This window comes from Leguminivora glycinivorella, chromosome 1 (genome assembly GCF_023078275.1).
Source record: "Leguminivora glycinivorella isolate SPB_JAAS2020 chromosome 1, LegGlyc_1.1, whole genome shotgun sequence".
Lineage (NCBI taxonomy): Eukaryota > Metazoa > Arthropoda > Insecta > Lepidoptera > Tortricidae > Leguminivora > Leguminivora glycinivorella.
The window spans coordinates 32,388,937-32,395,853 of record NC_062971.1 but is presented as its reverse complement, the minus strand read 5'-3'; positions in this window follow the sequence as shown (position 1 = coordinate 32,395,853).

Here is a 6,917-nt window from a genome sequence, read left to right as displayed (position 1 = left end):
TTGATATTGTTACCTATGTAGTCCAATAGTGGAGTGTTTCGTAAATATTTTTACGTAAATATTATTTTGTGAAAGATTGTTTAAATCAATTTAGTAAGTAACTTCGCAATGAAAGATCACATTTGTTCCTAATTGTTACATTGAATGATATATTCAGGAAGTATAATAATCAATATTAGTGATTATTACCTCTCTGACTTGTAATTAGAACCAAGACGCAATATCGGAACGTCATTCGTTTGTCAGATCAGATTGTCAATGTCAACAATCCATCCATGTGAATATAGTTTGTAAATAAGCTTTTTCCAATAAGTTGTGCATCAAATAATAGTGAATTTTATGAGTGATGACGTAACTAAACATGTGATAAAGCTTCGCAGATATTATTTGTTAAAATATTCAATGAAATCCCGAAGGAAATATGCACCAAAAAGTTGGTCAAGGAAAAGTTGATTCGCCGTAAGTTTTATATGTAATAACGAGTCCATTTCCTCGTCATAGATGCTTGTTCTGTTACAATTGTTTGCAGCTGCAACAAGCTGTAGTCAAGTGGCCAGAATCCGGTAAACTATGTTAATACAATTATATTAAGGGGACTATCTACGACCATCGGTAGTGCAGTTAACGGGTGACTCCGTTATCAAGTCTATATCGATACTGTCATGCATCGAACTATTTTGATATCACGACAGCCCAGCAATCAATAATGCGTGTGCAATCAGGTCAGAAGTGGGTCATCGAATCGCGGTGTCTAACTAGAAGCCAATTCAGAAACCGATATCGATGTCGAATGTTTCGCATCCATCTCGCTCGGTTTAGGCGCAACAGGAGTTTCAGTTGCTACAACATTGATATGACCACTTTAAAATTGGTACTTAATATAGGAAAAAAATGTGTGAAAAGGTTGGATCATACAGGTCTTACATATTTCGGTAAAATCTAAGAATCGGTTTTATAGATTTAATAGCGGAAAAGGCTATTAATGCGTTATAATTTTTATTTTAAAAATAACTACCGCGGTAATCGTGTCACTACATAGTATAAAATAAAATGACATGGCTTTCTGATCTGCCTGTGACTGTGTGTCTGTGTGTGACATTACGAGTTTTTTAAACTACGGAATTTTTTAAATAATAATAATAATAAGCGTAGGGATGTGACGACCCCATCGCCCATTGGTTTTACCAGTGCAATCAGTTAACGCAGGGCAGCTTGTGGCGAGCTGTTGGGGAACAGCGACCCCACGTACCCCGAGTGCTCCTGAGGAGTTCTGTTACCCGTAAGGCGGGTGGGTGGGACAGTACTCTCTACCTCTGGCTTGCCTTGGCTGGCCGTCCAGAGTGGAGTCGTTAGGGCTACATGCCCCAGGGGTGGAAGTGAAAATTTGCATAAGACGCGAGTTGGTGCAGTGGCTTCACAGCCACTGGGCAGAAAGCGGTGTACACCTCTCGACACCCTTGAGTTCTCACACCGGTGTTGCCCTTGAGCCTTTTTTTTTTTATACTACGTCGGTGGCAAACAAGTATACGGCCCGCCTGATGTAAAGCGGTCACCGTAACCTATGGACGCCTGCAACTCAAACAGTGTCACATGCGCGTTGCCACCCCATTAGAAACTTGTACATTCCCTTTTGCTGTGTTAAGTACACAGCAAAAAGGAGTGTACAAGTTCCAAGGAGGGTTCGGGTTGCCGACGACTCAAAGGACAATAAACGGAACAAGTTAGTTCCGTAAGTCCTCCCGTCATCAGCACACCGCACCCTCGTTGAGCTCTGGCAGCTTTGATCTTGGATGTCGCTTTTTGTGGGGGCCCATCTTGTGGGGACGAGTCACCGTCTGCCGGAAATAAAATTGGATACCGTTTTATTAGGCAGGCGTCCGGTTTTTTATCCATAGCCCAGTATTTAGTCCATCACTTTCATCAAAATAGACCAGTTCATTTTAGATTACATTAACTCTCAAATAGTCCTTACACCCTGGCGGGTATTGCCTCTGCGTGTGTCCCATGATACGGGCAAGGGCAACATCCGCTCGGTGTAACCCTTATATTTCATTAAAGTGTCGAAAGGGCCTCTACGTGTTGGCTTCGGCCCCGCGCACGCCTCCCAAAGGTCCGGAATACCATTGTTCCGTGATGGGAAAGACATACAAATAATAATAATAAATTAGAGCTTTACTTGACGACCGGTCTGGCTCAGTCGGTAGTGACCCTGCCTGCTAAGCCGCGGTCCTGGGTTCGAATCCCGGTAAGGACATTTATTTGTGTGATGAGCACAGATATTTGTTCCTGAGTCATGGATGTTTTCTATGTATATAAGTATGTATTTATCTATTTAAGTATGTAATTCGTCGCTTAGCACCCATAGTACAAGCTTTGCTTAGTTTGGTGCTAAGTTGATATGTGTAAGGTGTCCCCAATATTTATTTATTTACTTTATTCATAACTGTCACATTGAAATACAATACTTAATGATTAAAAATTTTATTTCCATTTCATTTAATGTCTTCACTTTCATGTCACTCTAAATTAGTATAATGATTTACTTTTCTGAATATGCCTTTTGAGGTTGTGTCAGGTGCCTGAACTGTGTCAGGGCGATAGAATCTAGGTCGCTGACTTCCTAGACTTGCATTCGTTAAGTGAAAAATGAAGCCTTTCCTCCAAAAGATAAATATATTAGATTTAGATACCTATATAGAAAGAAACATCTTAACACTTTAAGTTCTCGCGCTTTGTACACATATTTAAAGTCACACACAGGTCGAACGCGATTAATTAACATTATTTAAAAAAAAATAATGTTAATTAATCGCGTTCGACCTGTGTGTGACTTTAAATAAGAAACATCTTTCTTGACTAATACAATTTTAACCAGGACAGCATGTCAACGGACCATGGTTATAAGACTTATAAGAAATAAATTTTATTGGACATTCTAACCCACATTTCATAAATTACACGATAAGCTCAAGAAGGCTTATATGTACCATCAAAGACATAGAATACACCAAAGACAAACATTTGTGCTCCTCACACACCTTGTGCTCATCACGTTTCTTTGCCTCATATCTCATAAAAAACCGGCCAAGAGCGTGTCGGGCCACGCTCAGTGTAGGGTTCCGTAGTTTTTCGTATTTTTCTCAAAAACTACTGAACCTATCAAGTTCAAAACAATTTTCCTAGAAATTCTTTATAAAGTTCTACTTTTGTGATTTTTTTCATATTTTTTAATCATATGGTTCAAAAGTTAGAGGGGGGGGGACGCACTTTTTTTTTCCTTTAGGAGCGATTATTTCCGAAAATATTAATATTATCAAAAAACGATCTTAGTAAACCCTTATTCATTTTTAAAGACCTATCCAACAATATATCACACGTTGGGGTTGGAATGAAAAAAAATATCAGCCCCCACTTTACATGTAGTGGGGGTACCCTAATAAAACATTTTTTTCCATTTTTTATTTTTGCACTTTGTTGGCGTGATTGATATACATATTTGTGCCAAATTTCAGCTTTCTAGTGCTTACGGTTACTGAGATTATCCGCGGACGGACGGACGGACGGACGGACGGACGGACGGACGGACAGACAGACATGGCGAAACTATAAGGGTTCCTAGTTGACTACGGAACCCTAAAAAGACAAAATCAGAATACACCTATTAGTTAAAATAAAAGATTTATCTATTACTAGCTTTTGCCCGCGGCTTCGCTCGCGTTAAATCGAAAATTGCGGAGTGCTCCATACAAACTTTCTCCTTCCATTTTAGGGAAGTGAGAAATTAGAAAGCAACAAAAATTAGCCTATGTCACTCTCCATCTCTTCAACTATCTCCATTTAAAAAATCAAAAATCACGCCAATTCGTAGCTCCGTTTTGCCGTGAAAGACGGACAAACAAACAGAGACACACTGTCCCATTTATAATATTAAATGTATAGTATGGATTTACATACACCGGCAGCTTTCCCCCAGAATCCTAACGACGTCGCGTGGGCGCTTACAAGAACACAGATTTTTAGGATTTACTTTTCGCGAAAGCACATCAAAGAGCGTTTTATTAGGCGTGCTTCAAAGATTTCAAAAGTAAGGAAAAAACAATTCGTATAATATCAACTGAACATTGTCGTTTAAAGAGCCTTAGTGGATCGCTACAATGCGATTGGTTGACATATAAAATTGGTCGTATAGACTGCACGCTGCTTGCTTGTCTCACATTCTTGCACTGACTATAAGCAAAGAGGATCGAGTATTAAAGAGAGTTACTGTCAAAGTAAAATGTGTAATCACAGTGCATAGACTGCCATCTCTCGACAGAGGCTTAAAACTTTTGAACCTCAGTTTTGACAATTTGGGCCATATTCTTAGCTTGATATGTTTTAAAATGTCAAATATTTATATTAGCGCCATCTAGCCGAGCGTACCCCAAAGGTGTATCGCCATCTAGCTCACCGTACCTTTTTCTGTATGGTTTTGGGATACGTTTTTTTCTTAGACTTTATCGGTCTATACGAAGTTATATAGGTCTTTGCTATAAGTAACACTGCTGCCCTGGCACCATTTTTGGTGTCTGTATGCCACGTTCTAACGAAATAATATATGAGACAATGGCGTCCTTCATTTTCTAAATTATTTTCCAGTTTCAAAGAAATGGGAGCTACATCTTTTGAAAATACATTTTATCAGATTTTATCCTCTATATTGCTAGCTGTGCTAAACAGTAATAGGTAGGGAAGTATAATTGTATTTGTATTTAATAAATACTACTGCAAGCTGTTTATTTACTGCAGAATAAGCAAGTTACAATTTTATCAAAATATTTTCAACAATTTTAGGGCCAGTTGCATCAACCACATTTGACAGACACATCATCGTCACGCAGCAGACATCTATGGAACTTCCCATACAATAAAATTTAACGAACGCTTTAACGGTGACAGAGGGTTTGATGCAACCGGCCCTAAATGTGAAAATATAAAAGTCGTCGAGCAGACTCAGAGCAGTATGTAAATTATGCTTATTAAGTTATTGTGTAGGTACGTAGTAAGTATTAGATACTTTATATCACATATAAATTGTCTTACTTTATATTTCCCTTTCAAGAGTATTCTACTTACGCCCAGACGAAGTCCTGAATAAAATAAAATCGGGAATAAAATCAGCTGCGTACTAATGGGTTCTGTGTAACGCCTACGCGAGAAACGAAATGTTATTCCGATACAATACATGTTACTTACAGACAGACTATTTCCGAGTGAAAAAACCTAACCAAGTTACCTACCTATTATAATATACTAGCTTTTGCCAGCGGCTTCGCTCGCGTTAGAAAGAGACAAAAAGTAGCCTATGTCACTTTTATTCCTTCAACTATCTCCACTTAAGAAATCACGACAATTCGTCGCTCCGTTTTGCCGTGAAGGACGGACACACACTTTCCCATTTATAATATTATATAGTATGGAAGTATGGATTGTTTAGCTTGAATCAAATTAGGTACTTACTAAATTGTAATAACCGATCGTTCATTAATAGATGTTAGCTCAAATAGCAACAAGTGGGCGAAAACCTGATTGAAATACTTATTTTGAGTTATATACATACGAGTATGTACCTACTAATTAAATTGGTATTAAATGTAACTAATGTACACTCTAGCAGACCGCCTGTTGCCTACATAATTAAAGTTATGTGCTTAATTTTTGATTCATCTCGTTATATTGGTGAGAAATAAAGAATATTTGTATTGTATTGTAATATGTACATTCGTCATCAAATATGTGGAAGCGGCTGGGGTGTTCAAAAATACACACTCAACTACTTGATAGCAGAAGAGTTATACCAATGTTAAAATGATAATACATATTATACGTATACGTTTTTATTTATTTAATTTCACCTTGGTACTTTTTAGAGTTCCGTAGTCAACTAGGAACCCTTATAGTTTCGCCATGTCTGTCTGTCCGTCCGTCCGTCCGTCCGTCCGTCCGTCCGTCCGTCCGTCCGTCCGTCCGTCCGTCCGTCCGTCCGTCCGTCCGCGGATAATCTCAGTAACCGTTAGCACTAGAAACCTGAAATTTGGTACCAATATGTAGATGAATCACGCCGACAAAGTGCAAAAATAAAAAATGGAAAAAAATGTTTTATTAGGGTACCCCCCCTACATGTAAAGTGGGAGATGATTTTTTTTTTCATTCCAACCCTAACGTGTGATATATTGTTGGATAGGTATTTAAAAACCGGCCAAGAGCGTGTCGGGCCACGCTCAGTGTAGGGTTCCGTAGTTTTCCGTATTTTTCTCAAAAACTACTGAACCTATCAAGTTCAAAACAATTTTTCTAGAAAGTCTTTATAAAGTTCTACTTTTTTGATTTTTTTCATATTTTTTAAACATATGGTTCTAAAGTTAGAGGGGGGGGGGCGCACTTTTTTTTCCTTTAGGAGCGATTATTTCCGAAAATATCAATATAATCAAAAACCGGCCAAGAGCGTGTCGGGCCACGCTCAGTGTAGGGTTCCGTAGTTTTCCGTATTTTTCTCAAAAACTACTGAACCTATCAAGTTCAAAACAATTTTCCTTGAAAGTCTTTATAAATATCTACTTTTGTGATTTTTTTCATATTTTTTAAACATATGGTTCAAAAGTTAGAGGGGGGGGGACGCACTTTTTTTTCCTTTAGGAGCGATTATTTCCGAAAATATTAATATTATCAAAAAACGATCTGAGTAAACCCTTATTCATTTTTAAATACCTATCCAACAATATATCACACGTTGGTGTTGGAATTAAAAAAAATATCAGCCCCCACTTTACATGTAGGGGGGGTACCCTAATAAAACATTTTTTTCCATTTTTTATTTTTGCACTTTGTTGGCGTGATTGATATACATATTGGTACCAAATTTCAACTTTCTAGTGCTA